Raw genomic sequence first — 15,483 nt, forward strand, 5'->3', positions numbered from 1 at the left:
ATTGTCACATTTCTCTATTTTTCATATTGTATTTGAATTTGTTGACTATACCTGAGTAAGTAGTCAATAATTTAATTTGTGCCAATTCTAGTGAAGGAAATTTCAGGCTACCATGATTTGCTTTTCATTGTCAGGCCATCAACTTTCCAATTTCTTAAAGTTGTCCAAACAAATTTAATGTTCACAGTACTTGAGAACAATCTAGGGCTGTACCATCAGTCTCATTAGCCGGGAAGTTTGTTTTTAGCCTTACATACATTCATGGAACTTGAAATCAACCATTTACTTTGGAAATTTAGGTAAATTTTTGGTCCTTAAATTCATTGAACTCACTCTTTTTCACAGATATTCTGGTCTAGGCTAATTCCAGCCCTGTGAATCTGTGGCCATGATGATTTAAATTTTTTTTTTATTTTTTACTTTTATTTAATGAATATAAATTTCCAATGTGCAGCTTATGGATTACAATGGCTTCCCCCTCCCATAACTTCCCTCCCACCCGCAACCCTCCCCTCTCCCGCTCCCTCTCCCCTTCCATTCACATCAAGATTCATTTTCAAGTCTCTTTATATACAGAAGATCAATTTAGTATATATTAAGTGAATATTTCAACAGTTTGCACCCACATAGAAACACAAAGTGAAACATACTGTTTGAGTACTAGTTATAGCATTAAAACACAAAAAATATGGAACGCTTCACGAATTTGCGTATCATCCTTGCGCAGGGGCCATGCTAATCTTCTCTGTATCATTCCAATTTTAGTATATGTGCTGCCGAAGCGAGCACTAATTACAAATTAATCCTCCATTTAATTCAAACATGGCTTTGGCTGTGAAGTCTTAGGAGTAATGAAGTTAAAGATAAAGAGGATACCTTAATTTAGAGTTTCCTTTTCTTTGACAACAAATATGAATGTTTATGAAGTAAAATGCAAAATTGTGTGATTCTTAAAACAAGAGAAGTCTCTGGAGATGGCTCATAATGTGTGCAGTGACTTCAGTGTAAAGAGGGCTGCAATGGGAACTGTTGAGGTTGGCGCTGTGGCACTGTAGGCCAAGTCTCTGCCTGCGGTGCTGGCATCGCACACAGTGGCTGGTTCTAGTCCTGGCTGCTCCACTTCCGATCCAGCTCTCTGCTATGGCCTGGGAAAACAGTGGAAGATGGTCCAAGTCCTTGTGCCCCTGCATCCACATGGGAAACCCAGAAGAATTTCCTGGCTCCAAATTGACCCAGCTCCAGCCATTGCGGCCATTTGGAGAATGAACCAGCAGGTGGAAGACCTTTCTTTCTCTCTCCCCTAACTCTAGAAACAGAGTGTTTCCTGCTGAAGCTCCTGCCTACCACTATCCCATTTATAGTAAATGAGCCCACATGCAGAGTCAGCCTTTGACCAGCACAACTGATCCTGCAGGGAACAAGAAAAAGTTTAGTCTCTTTGACTTAAAAAAAAAATCCACTTATTGTAAATGTTATCTCTGTGCAGTGACTTGTATCAGATAGGTACTCAGAGTTAAAATAATCACCAACATATTTCTTAATAGTTGAGAATTTGAGATGGACAAATGTGGCATGTATTTTGTTAAGAATATACTTTCTTGGGAAATTAAGAAGGATTTTTTTTTGGTTTTCAGTGCTTTTGTTGTGCATTACTTCCTTCTCAAATTATTTTTATATGTTAAAGTATTTCTGCATTTCTCTTGTATTATACAGCATTAACATAAAAGACCATGATTATGAAAAATTTTTGAAAAAGCAATATTTAATTTTGAGCCATCATTTACAAACATATAAAATCTCCAAATGCCTTTTGATTTTTCTTTTAAACAAATAAATTAGAAAGACTCAAAGATAAAAAGAAGTCACCAGGACACATAGGGCAGTGACCCAGGTGTTACTTATGTAAGTAATTATCTCAATTGCTTTCAAGGAAAAGCATTCCTTTTCAATTGGAATTCTGCATGGCATCACATAAATGACTTAATGAACTGATTATCAGGATTATAGTCACATACTGTTTTCTGAGCAGCTTCCCCTTCTCAAAATAACATATGTTCTCTAAAGACATCTAAAAACATCTTTGACTCTTTGACATGTGGGGGTTGCTTTCTGTTTTCTTGTCTTGCTGTGAATTCTTATTTACTGAACAAAGGATTCATCCTAAAAGAAATTCAATTTGGATATGATTTTTTGTTTAGCTGCTTTCTATACTGCTACTCAAATTTCTGTGTACCTGTTACTAAAGCAATTAGGAATAAACGCTCATGCAGAAGTAACATTTCCCATTAGCACTGCACTAGCTTTCTAGGGAGTTTGATCAAGAGGTAATAAGGAGGGCAGAATTGGTGTTTGTTTTTAAGTGGGGCATAATGTGACTAGGAAAGACTTCTAAAATCCCCAAAAGGGATTGGCAGATGAATTTGTATTTTCCCTTATGGACACAGAAAAGTTAAAGGCATGCTGAGCACTCAGAGTTGAAATGAGGGAGGCAGCTCCAACAAGGATCCCTGCGTTTCCCTGCCGCGGCTGCCTGCAGCTAGTGTGTTAGTTGTGGTAATGGTGCCCTCCAGAGGACTTTTGCAGGAATTTGAAAGGCTAAGAAGGGAAACTTGAAGGCTGTGGAAATGATGAACTGGAATGCAAACTTTAAAATATAAATTCACTTGTTATTCTTAAGAAGATAATTATTAATATAACCTTTAGTTTAAATCTGGCACTGAATGTCACTGCTACATCCAACTATGAACACTCATACATCTAAAAATATTGGCCCATTTGTGGATCTTTATTTATATGTCATGTTCTTAGTACAATCTAAAGTATGTCATACTGTTACTTAAAAGTAAATTTAGCTTTAGGAAAGAGTGGAGGGTTGATATTAAAGAATTAAAAGTCATGATCTTTGTTACTTTTCTTTAATGGTATACTTTTGCCAAGTTATTTAGAATTGTGTGTAAATAAACTGTAATCTATTGGTGTTGCTGAAATAAGGCAGAATAATAAACTATCATTATCATTTATTTATTGGGAAGGCAGAGAGAGACAAAGAGAAGGAGAGAGAGAGAGAGTGAGCAAGTGAGCAAGTGAGAGCTCTCATTTGCTGGTTCAAACCAGCACTCCCCAACTGTTTCAAAACCAAGGGCCAGGTCTACCCAAGAACTCAATCAAGGTCTCCCACGAAGGGACAGAAACCCAAGGGCCGCTATATGCTGTCTCCCAAAATGCACATTAGCAGAAAGCTGGAAATCTAAGCAGAGCCTGGACTCAAACCCAGGCACCCTTACGTGGGTTGTGGATTTCTTCAGTGGTCTCTTAACTACTGAGCCCAACAGCTGCCCTTGGTCATAAATTATTGGAATTAAATTGAATGGGGAACATAAAGCACTAGAGTATAGAAAACAAACCGAAATTAGCACCATACAATATCAAGAGATTAAAAATAATGAATACATGAAAGGAAAATGAGTCCTGCTTCACGCTTTCATTTAAAAATTTAGTTTCTTGGGGCCAGCACTGTGGTGCAGCGAGTTAAAGCCTTGGCCTGAGGTGCCGGCATCCCATATGGGTGCAGGTTCTAGTCCCGGCTGCTCCTCTTCTGATTCAGCTCTCTGCTGTTGCCTGTAAAAGCAGTAGAAGATGGCCCAAGTCCTTGTGCCCCTGCACCCAAGTGGGAGACCTGGAAGAAGCTCCTGGCTCCTAGCTTCAGACTGGTGCAATACCAGCCATTGCAGCCATCTGGAGAGTGAACCAATGTGGGGAAGACCTCTCTCTCTGTCTCTACCTCTCTCTGTAACTGTCTTTCAAATAAATAAAATAAATCTTTAAAAAAATTTAATTTCTTAATTTTAGAGAATGCACAATGGTTATTTCACGTGATAAGTTATTTACATTAGTATCAAATTTTCTTTTGTTATCATGCATAAAAGGCATATGCTGGGGACAGAGAATTCATATTAATGATCAGGTGACTTCTTCCTCACACACCAATGATTTTCTGTTTTTCAGTGCTTGGAACAAAAAATTAGCAGAAGGCAAATTCCCCTCAAAAATTTACTAAAAATATAAGTGAATTGAAATTTTATTTAAAACATGAGGAACAGAGTTCCTCCTAGAAACTTATTGTGGAAAAATATATCGATAAGTTGCTTGCAGTAGGAGTGATGGCCAACATCAAAACTGATATTTAAGAAGCTGTAAATGTGAACAAAAGAGACAACTTTTCTCTCTCTCCTCTTAAGACAAGAAGGACGGCCGGCACCGAGGCTCAATAGGCTAATCCTCCACCTTGCGGCGCCGGCACACCGGGTTCTAGTCCCAGTCAGGGCGCCAGATTCTGTCCCAGTTGCCCCCCTTCCAGGCCAGCTCTCTGCTGTGGCCTGGGAGTACAGTGGAGGATGCCCCAGGTTCCTGGACCCTGCACCTCATGGGAGACTAGGAGAAGCACCTGGCTCCTGTCTTCAGATCAGTGCAGTACGCCGGCCGCAGCGCACCGTGGTGGCCATTGGAGGGTGAACCAACGGTAAAGGAAGACCTTTCTCTCTGTCTCTATCACTGTTCACTCTGCCTGTCAAAAAATAAAAAAAAAAGAATCTTCTCTCTGTAGCATTTTATTTTGTTATACAGGTTGTACTTTATAATGTAGTCAAATAAGTTTTTTTTATTTTGCATTTTGTGCTTTTTCTACCTTCTTTAAGAAATTATTTTCTCTCCAAAGTCCATAAGATAGTCTTCAAAAAAATGTCTTCTAAATATTGTAAGGTACCTTGTGTATTTCCTGAATAATTTATGTAGATATTCATGTGGTATAAAGAAGGGATATAAATTCAACCATTTTTCAAGTATAGAAATTTATCTGTAACTATTCATTGTAAATTATATTTTCCTTTTCTTTTCTAACTTTATTTCTTCATTTTTATTTTTTTATTTTTATTAATTTTAACAGATTCAATATTATTTGTAGATAGTCTAAGAACATAATGATGTTTCCTTCCTCTTTCTCCCTCTTTCTCACCCACTTTCCTTCCACCCTTCTCTCTTTTATTTTAGTTTTTGAGATAACATACTTTAAATTTATATTACAGTAAAAAGGCTTAATAGTTCATAGAGCAAGAAGTTTAATAAGTAAAAGGCAAAAAGATTCCAGCCTAGTGGGGATATAGACAATGGTTATATACTAAAATTGAATGGAAAAAAGACATTTCACCCATATACAGTTTTTTAATCAATTAATCATTCATAATTTCTTTCAGTGAAATAGAACTAATGACAATGTAACATCTAAATATTTTCTGTGTGATTATAAGATAATAATTAATTTAGACTTTAAGCCATTTCCTCTCAACAGTTTATGTTCAGGAATGATTTATGCAGATTGTAATGCAAGTAATTATACATGACCTTTTGTATTCTATTAGTTACCCCAGATCAGGGAAAACATAGGATATCTGTCTTTTTGGAACTGGCTTATTTCACTAAGTATAATGGTTTTCAGTTGTATCCATTTTGTTGTGAAAGACAGATTTCATTCTTTTTTTATGACTGAGTAACATTCCATAGTGTGTAAATACCACATTTTCTTCATCCTATCATCAATTGATGGGGCATCTGGGTTGACTCAATATCTTAGCTTTTGTGAATTGAGCTGTAGTAAACATGTCATACAGATAACACTTTCATATGCTGATTTCATTTTGTTTGTATAAATTCCCAAGAGTTGGATGGCTGGGTTATATGGTAGATGTATGTTAAGCTTTCTGTAGAATATGCATACTGTCTTCCACAATTGCTGCACTAGTTTCATTCCAGCAACAGTGGATTATGGAATCCTTTTCCCCATATCCTTGCCAATGCTTTTTGTTTGTTGATTTAGTATGAGAATCATTCTAACAGGGGTGAGGTGATGCTTCATTGGGTTTTCATTTTAATTAACTCTTTGCCTAATGATCCTGAGAATTTTTTTATTTGATGTTGGCAATTTGAATTTCATCCTTTGAAATATGCCTGTTCAAGTCCTTTGCCCATTTCTTCACAGGATTATTTGTTTTAGTGATGTTGCCTTCTGTATAGATTCTGGATATTAATCCTTTATCAGTTGCATAATTTGCAAATATTTTCTCCCATTTGATTAGTTGCCTCTTCACTTTGCTGAACGTTTCCTTTGCAGGCAGAAGCTTCTTGGCTTATTGTAATCCTATTTGTCTATTTTTGTTTTGATTGCCTGTGCTTCTGGGTTCTATTCCAAGAAGACTTTGCCTATGCCAATGTCTTTCAGAGTTTCCCCAATGTTTTCCTCTAGCAATTTGATAGTAACAGGTCATAGAGTTAGATCCTTGTTGTATTTTGAGTTGATTTTTGTGTAACGTGTGAGGTTGGGGTCTTGTTTAATACTGCTGCATGTGTAGATCCAATTTCCCCAAGACCATTTGTTGAAGATGCTGTCCTTTCTCCAGGGATTGGTTTCAGCTCCTTTGTTAAAAATTAGCTGGTTGTTGCTGTGTGGACTGATTTCTGGGGACTCTAATGGTCCACACATTTTTGTACTAGTATCAGGCCATTTTTGATTATAATTGCTCTGTACTATGTCTTAAAATCTAGCGTTGTGGCTCATTAGGCTTATCCTCCACCTGTGGCGCCAGCACCCCAGGTTCTTGTCCCAGTCAGGGCACCAGATTCTGTCCCTGTTGCTTCTGTTCCAGTCCAGCTCTCTGCTGTGGCTCGGGAGTGCAGTGGAGGATGGCCCAAGTCCTTGGGCCCTGCACCTGCATGGGAGACCAGGAGGAAGCACCTGGCTCCTGGCTTCTGATCGGTGCAGCGTGTCGGCCACAAGGCACCCACCATAGCAGCCACTTGGGGGGGAACCAATGGAAAAGGAAGACCTTTCCCTCTGTCTCTCTCTCTCACTGTCTAACTCTGCCTGTCCAAAAAAAAAAAAAAAAAATCTAGCATTGTGATGCCTTCACCTCTGTTTATGTTGTTAGCCTTAGCTATTTGGGATCTTTTAGGTTTCCATATGAATTTTGGCACCATTTTTTTCTGGATCTGAGAAGAATGTCATTGGTACTTTCATTTAGATCACAGTGAATCTGCAAATTGCTTTTAGTAGTGTGGACATTTTGATGATATTAATTCTTCCAATCCATGAACATGGAAGATTTTTACTTTTTTTGGTGTATCTTCTATTTCTTTCTATAATGTTTTGTAATTTTCATCATAGAGTTCTTTCACCTCCTCAGTTAAATTTATTCCAAGTTATTTAATTTTTTTTTACTTATTATGAATGGGGCTGATCTTACAGGTTCTTTCTTCACCATGACATTGTTTATATATACAAAGGCTATTGATTTTTGTGTGTTAATTTTATATCCTGTCACTTTACCAAATTATTTTATGCATTCCAATTGTCTCTTAGTGGAGTCTTTTGGTTCCCCTATAGATAGAATCATGTCATCTACAGAAATAATTTGACTTTCTTCTTTCCCATTTGTATCCCTCTGATTTCATTTTCTTGCCTAATGGCTGTGGCTAAAACTTCCAGGACTATATTGAATAGCAATGGTGAGAGTGGGCATTCTTGTCTGGTTCCAGATCTCTGGAAATGCTTCCAACTTTTTCCCCATTCAATATGATGATAGCTGTGGGTTTAATGTATATTGCCTTGATTATGTTAAAGAATTTTCTTTCTGTTCTCAATTAAGGTTTTTATCATGAAAGGATGTTGTATTTTATCAAATGCTTTCTCTGCATTTATTGATATAATTATGTTTTTATTCATCAATTTGTGAATGTGATGTGTCACATTGATTACTTTTCGTATAGAGAACCATCCCTGCATACCAGTGATGAATCCCATTTGGTTCAAGTGAATGATCTTTCTGATGTTTTGTTGGATTCAATTAGCTTGTATTTTGTTATAGATTTTAGCATTTATGTTCATCAGGGATATTGGTCTATATTTTTCTTCTTTTGTTGTATCTTTATCTGGTTCTGGAATTAAGGTGATGCTGGGCTCATAGAAGGAGTTTAGGGAGATTCCGTCCCATTACCTTGAAAAGTTTGAAAAGAATTAAAATTAGTTCTTTAAAAGTCTGGTAGAATTCGGCCGGCGCCGTGGCTCAACAGGCTAATCCTCCGCCTTGCGGCGCCGGCACACCGGGTTCTAGTCCCGGTCGGGGCACCGGTCCTGTCCCGGTTGCCCCTCTTCCAGGCCAGCTCTCTGCTGTGGCCAGGGAGTGCAGTGGAGGATGGCCCAAGTGCTTGGGTCCTGCACCCCATGGGAGACCAGGAGAAGCACCTGGCTCCTGCCATCGGAACAGCGCGGTGCGCCGGCCGCAGCGCGCTACCGCGGCGGCCATTAGAGGGTGAACCAACGGCAAAGGAAGACCTTTCTCTCTGTCTCTCTCTCTCTCTCACTGTCCACTCTGCCTGTCAAAAATAAAAAAAAAAAAAAAAAAAAAAAAAAGTCTGGTAGAATTCAGCAGTAAATTCATCCAGTCTTGGGATTTTCTCTGTTGAGAGGGTCGTTATTACTGATTTAATCTCCAATTTGGTAATCATTCTATTTAGGTTTTCAATATATTTCTGCTTCAATTTTTGTATATTGAATGTTTTCTGGAATCTATCCATTTCTTCTAGATTTTCCAATCTTGTTGTCATATAACTATAATAATTTTTGATTTTTTGTATTTCTGTGGTATCTGTTGTTACATCTCCTTTTTTATCTCTGATTTTCTTTATCTCTTCTCAGTCTTATCTTTTTTGATAAGTTGGGCCAATGGTATTTCTATTTTGTTTATTTTTTTCAAAATACCAGCTTTTCATTTCACTGATGTTTTGTATATCTTGGGGAATTTCAATTTTGTTCATTCACAAATTTTAATTATTTCTTCCCTCCACTAATTTTGGGTTTGTTTTGCTGTTTTTCTAGGTCTTTGAGATGCACTGTTAGCTTTTATTTGATGCCAACTAATTTCTTGATATAGGCAATAATTGCTATAAATTTCCCTCTTAACATTGCTTTTCTGTATCCCATACTTTTTGAAATGTTATATCATCATCTTCATTAGTTTCTAGGAATTTTTAAATTTCCTTTTGGTTTATTTATGGCTTGCTGTTCATTTGGGTATGGGCTATTCAGTCTCCATATGTTTGCATATTTTCTAGAGATTCATAGGTTGTTAATATACAGGTTCATTCCATTGCAGTTAGAAGAGATACATGATATGATTTCAATTTTTTTGAATTTGATGAGACTGTGGAATGAAAAGCTCATTTTTCACCATTGATTTTTAACACCACTGTATTATATATGCATTTATATGTTTACACACACATACACACACACGGAGTTCTATAAAAAGGCCAAGGAAAGTGTTTATTATGAACAAACTTTTCATGGATTTCAATGTTATTTTTACACCAAAATAAACTGATCTTGATTTCCATTTTTCCACAAACTTTTTCAAGTCTCCTCATGTAGAGTACTCATATTATTGTTTCTGCTCCTGTGACTATTAATCTTTATTTGTTTATTCTTTATCTTTTAATTGTTAATTACAAATTTGAAACATTTAAATTTTTTGCTATTTTTTACACTGATGTACAACCAAGAGTTTTGCTAGATTACCTTATTTTTTCAAACTGTTGGCCTGCCAAATTTATACAAATTTTCACAAGACTGACATACTAGAGTATTTTAAAGAGTTTGTCAAATACAAAATTAAAAAAGAAGTAAAAAGTCTAAACTATTTCTCAAGAAAATTCTCCATCATGTTCAAGAGACTTGTAAGCAATCATTTCAGACACCTAGCCATCCCTAAAGAATTGAGGTCTTACGAATTTAACCATCTCAATGTAGTCTTTTCACATTATTACCTGAAGAAACCAAGACACCCTTTGTAGAATTTTTTAAGATTAGGAAAAATAAAACCAAAAAAGCCACAAGATGTCAGATTAGGACAAGTGGGTTGTTTAATGGTTTTTCCATCAAAACTGCCACAAAATTGACCCTCTTTGATGAGAAGGAGGGACAGGAGCATTTTCTCACTGAGGAAGAATTCTCTAGAAAAGCTTTCCTAGATGCATTTTTGCTGAAGCTTTGGCTAACTTTCTCAAAACTTCCTCCCATAAGCAGATGTTACTGCTCTTTGGCCTTTTGGAAAGTCAACAAGCAGGATGTTTGGAACATCCCTAAAACCTGTTTTCATAACCTTTTGGTCTTGACCACTTTTGCTCTGACTGGACCACTTCCATCTCTGGATAGCCATTGCTTTGATTATGCTTTGTTTTCAATATCATATTAGAAAAGCTGTGTTTCATTACCTATTACAATTCTTGAGAGAAATGCTTCTGGATAGTGATCCTACTTAATTAAATTTCTCTTGAAAGCTTCACTCTTGTCTGTGGTTGATCTGGGTACAACAATTTTATCAACGATAGAGAAGTTTGCTCAACTTTTTAGGTTAGAAAAGTGGAAACTAAAGCTACTTAGATGTTTTATGTTGGCTAAAGTTTCTACTGTGAATTGTCAGTCCTCTCTTGTTAGAGAATAAACAAAATTAACTTTTTCCTTGCAAATTGATGTGAATTTTCTGTCACTGAGGGTGTTATCTTCAATAGTGTCTCATTCTCTCATGAGAAGAGTTATCTGTAAACTGCTGAGACACTGTTCCCATAAACTTTTCATAAAACATCATTTATTTCACTATTCTTCCACCCAAACATCACCATTGATGAAATATGCATTCTCACTTCAATTCTAGCAGAATTCATCATGCTCTATAGGTTCTGATATTTCGTCCTTTCATTGTGTAAATTTATTTTATTTTAATCATTTTCTTTAATTTCAAGCAAAGATATTTTATTCTCTTAAATCTACTTTTCCAGATATCTATATTTTTTAAACATTCCTGAAATGTTTAGCTCCAGTATCTGCGTTTTTTATTTTTTATTTTTTTTATTTGACAGAGACATATATAGATATGTAGAGGGAGCTCCTATCTGCCAGTTCACTTCCCAGATGGCTGAAAGGCCCAAGCTATGGTCAGGGCCAAATCCAGGAGCAGAGAACTTAATTTATGTCTCCTACATGGGAGTCAGATCTGCTTCCTCCTAGTCTGCAATAGCAAGAAACTAGAGTCAGGAATCAGAGCTGGGAGTTGATTCCAGGTACTCTGATCTACGACCTGACAATCCTAATTAGCAACTTTATTGCAGGACGAAATGCCAACCCCATAAAGCATTCCTATTTTTATACCATTTTGTTCTATCCTTATAATTTTATGCATTTCTTTTGAACTTTAATTATCGTATACCTACTAGATTTGTGCTGATTAGCTCTACTATCTCAAGATTTTTCTCTTTTTGTTATAATGGATGATTCATTCATGGTGCTTTGCTCCTTTTTTTTTTTTTTTTTGCAGAGCTTGTATTAAAATTCTCCTTTATCAGATCCCCTGGAGCCTGGACACTATGAAGGTGACCCTAGAGTTGTGTGACATGTGTCCAAGGATATCTCTGGATTAATGAAACTATTTTTGGATAATCTCTTGTACATAAAGTTTGTAGCACACAGAGATATGTTGGTTATAGATCATATCACATAGGGCATTGGCTTCAGTAATTCTTTTCTCATAGGAAGACATTTTTTCTCACCTAAAGCCATAGCAAAGAAGAGTTAATGATTTTCTTTTCTATACACTGGTAGTCAGTCAATCTGATACCTCTTTTGTTATTGGGAAGCCCTTTGAAAATTCAAGGTTTATTTCAATAGTATTAGTTCACTTTTACCCACCATGCAACTATAGGGTCAGCTTTTGCTCTTAATCTTTGGTTTTGCCTCTTTCTGTGCTCATAGGGATTCTCTTACCTTTCATGAAAACTCAGATAATTAACCATGTTATTCAGTGTTTATAACTGTTTATAGGAATAAGAGATCAATTTTTGCATGAAGTTATATGGTAATTTTATGAAAATGGAAGAATTTATTGCTGTAGTTTAGCATACCATTATAATATTGCTAGATATAAGGGAATTTTAATGGAAAATAAAGATGGCCCTAAAACATACGTCTGATGACATGTTACAAGATAAAGACCTTGTGTAACAACAGGATTTCTAAAGTGAACATGAACAAGAATATCTAAAATATTCTATTATGTAGAGTTTTTCATGTCCGTAAGACATGTTATAGAGAGTTCAAGCCTATCTTTCATATCATTACTAAATATGGCTCTATAAAATGATGAAAACTGGCTCTAAATGATGGCTCTGAGTCACTTTGTCTATGTTATAATAATCTACAAAATTAATCATGATTATTAAATAAAACCATGGAACAGAAAAAAGTACAGAAGTTTTAGCAATTCTTTTGAAAAGTAATTCATAATTAGCAAGAAACTATAATTAATTGTTAATGCTATAAATATTTTGAAATCAATATTTCAGTGTATTTTAAGAGTAGATACATCATATTTTAATTAAATAAAAGGTGGAAGAACCTAGTATTAATAAATCATGTAACCCATTTCTCTTTTTTTTAATTAAACTTTTATTTAATGAATATAAATTTCCAAAGTACAGCTTATGGGTTACAGTGGCTTCCCCCTCCCAAAACTTCCCTCCCACCCACAACCCTCCCTTTTCCCGCACCCTCTCCCCTTCCAATCACATCATGATTCATTTTCAATTCTCTTTATATACAAAAGATCAGTTTAGTATAAATTAGGTAACGATTTCAACAGTTTGCCCCCATATAGCAACACAAAGTAAAAAAAAAAATACTGTTGGAGTACTAGTTATAGCATTAAATAAGAGTGTACAGCACATTAAAGGCAGAGATCCTACATAATATTTTTTAAAAAATTAATTAATTTTCTATGCCATTTCCAATTTAACACCAGGTTTTTTTTTTTCATTTCCAATTATCTTTATATACAGAAGATCGATTCAGTATATAATTAGTAAAGATCTCATCAGTTTGTACCCACGCAGAAACACAAAGTGTAAAAATACTGTTTCAGTACTAGTTATAGCATCACTGCACATTAGACAACACATTAAGGACAGATCCCACATGGGATGTAAGTACACAGTGACTCCTGTTGCTGACTTAACAATTTGACACTCCTGTTCATGGCGTCAGTAATCTCCCTAGGCTCTAGTCATGAGTTGCCAGGGCTATGGAAGCCTTTAGGGTTCGCTGACTTTGATCTTATTCCGATAGGGTCACAGTCAAAGTGGAAGTTCTCTCCTCCCTTCAGAGAAAGGTACCTCCTTCTTTGATGGCCCCGTTCTTTCCACTGGGATCTCACTCACAGAGATCTTTCATTTAGGTCTTCTTCTTTTTTTTTTCTTTTCCATGGTATCTTGGCTTTCCATGCCTACAATACTCTCATGGGCTCTTCAGCCAGATCCGAATGCCTTAAGGGCTGATTCTGAGGCCAGAGTGTTGTTTAGGACATCTGCCATTCTATGAGTCTGCTGTGTATCCCACTTCCCATGCTGGATCTTTCTCTCCCTTTTTGATTCTATCAGTTAGTATTAGCAGACACTTGTCTTGTTTGTGTGATCCCTTTGTTTCTTAGACCTATCCAAGCCATCGAATGTGAACTGAAATTGATCACTTGGACTAGTGAGATGGCATTGGTACATGCCACCTTGATGGGATTGTATTGGAATCCCCTGGCACATTTCTAACTCCTTCATTTGGGGCAAGACTGATTGTGCATGTCCCAAACTGTGCATCTCCTCCCTCTCTTTTTCCACTCTGAAATTTAACAGGGATCACTTTTCAGTTAAAATTTAAACACCTAAGAATAATTGTGTGTTAATTACAGAGTTCAACCACTAGTACTAGAACAACAACAACAACAAATACTAAAAAGGATAAAGTATTACATTGTACATCTAGAGTCAGGACAAAAGCTGATCAGGTCATTGTTTCTTATAGTGTCCATTTCACTTCCACAGGTTTCCCCTTTGGTGCTCAGTTGTCGCCGATCAGGGAAAACAAATGAAATTTGTCTCTTTGGGACTGGCTTAATTCACTCAGCATGATGTTTTCCAGATTCCTCCATCTTGTTGCAAATGACTGGGTTTCATTGTTTATTACTGCTGTATAGTATTCTATGGAGTACATGTCCCATAATTTCTTTATCCAGTCTACTGTTGATGGGCATTTGGGTTGGTTCCAGGTCTTAGCTATTGTGAATTGAGCTGCAATAAACATTAATGTGCAGATGGCTTTTTTATTAGCCAAATTAATTTCCTTTGGGTAAATTCCAAGGAGTGGGATGGCTGGGTTGTATGGTAGGGTTATGTTCAGGTTTCTGAGGAATCTCCAGACTGACTTCCATTGTGGCCTAACCAGTTTGCATTCCCACCAACAGTGGGTTAGTGTCCCTTTTTCCCCACATCCTCTCCAGCATCTATTGTTGGTAGATTTCTGGATGTGAGCCATTCTCACAGGGGTGAGGTGAAACCTCATTGTGGTTTTGATTTGCATTTCTCTGATGGCTAGTGATCTTGAACATTTTTTCATGTGTCTGTTGGCCATTTGGATTTCCTCTTTTGAAAAATGTCTATTGAGGTCCTTGGCCCATCTCTTCAGTGGGTTGTTTGTTCTGTTGTTGTGGATTTTCTTGATTTCTTTGTAGATTCTGGTTATCAACCCTTTATCTGTAGTATAGTTTGCAAATATTTTTTCCCATTCTGTCGGTTGCCTCTTCACTTTTCTGACTGTTTCTTTTGAAGTACAGAAACTTCTCAGTTTGATGCAATCCCAAATGTTAATTTTGGTTTTGACTGCCTGTGCTCCTGGGGTCTTTTCCAAGAAGTCTTTGCCTGTACCTATATCTTGCAGAGTTTCTCCAATGCTCTCTAATAATTTGATGGTTTCGGGTCGTAGATTTAAGTCTTTAATCCACGTTGAGTGAAATTTGTGTAAGGTGAAAGGTATGGGTCTTGCTTCAAGCTTCTGCACATGGAAATCCAATTTTCCCAGCACCATTTATTGAATAGGCTGTCCTTATTCCAGGGATTAGTTTTGGATCTTTGATCAAATATAAATTGGCTGTAGATGTTTGGATTGATTTCTGGTGTTTCTATTCTGTTCCATTGGTCTATCCATCTGTTTCTGTACCAGTACCATGCTGTTTTGATAACAACTGCCCTGTAGTATGCCCTGAAATCTGGGATTGTGATGCCTCCGGCTTTGTTTTTGTTGTACAAGATTGCTTTGGCTATTCGAGGTCTTCTGTGTCTCCATATGAATTTCAGCATTATTTTTTCCAGATCTGAGAAGAATGTCTTCGGTATCTTGATTGGTATTGCATTGAATGTATAAATTGCTTTTGGGAGAATAGACATTTTGATGATATTGATTCTTCCAATCCATGAGCATGGAAGATTTCTCCATTTTTTGGTATCCTCTTCTATTTCTTTCTTTAAGGTTTTGTAGTTTTCATCGTAGAGATCTTTAACGTCCTT

At 36.6% G+C, this 15,483-nt stretch overlaps 1 non-coding gene across 1 annotated transcript; it reads right to left on the reverse strand.

Moving 5' to 3' along the window:
* Window positions 1-682: 682 nt before the first annotated feature.
* Window positions 683-789, reverse strand: LOC133762617 (U6 spliceosomal RNA). Its single transcript, XR_009866291.1, has one exon. It is a non-coding gene; the product is annotated as a U6 spliceosomal RNA (small nuclear RNA).
* Window positions 790-15,483: the final 14,694 nt, after the last annotated feature.

This window comes from Lepus europaeus, chromosome 6 (genome assembly GCF_033115175.1).
Source record: "Lepus europaeus isolate LE1 chromosome 6, mLepTim1.pri, whole genome shotgun sequence".
Classification (NCBI taxonomy): Eukaryota; Metazoa; Chordata; class Mammalia; order Lagomorpha; family Leporidae; genus Lepus; species Lepus europaeus.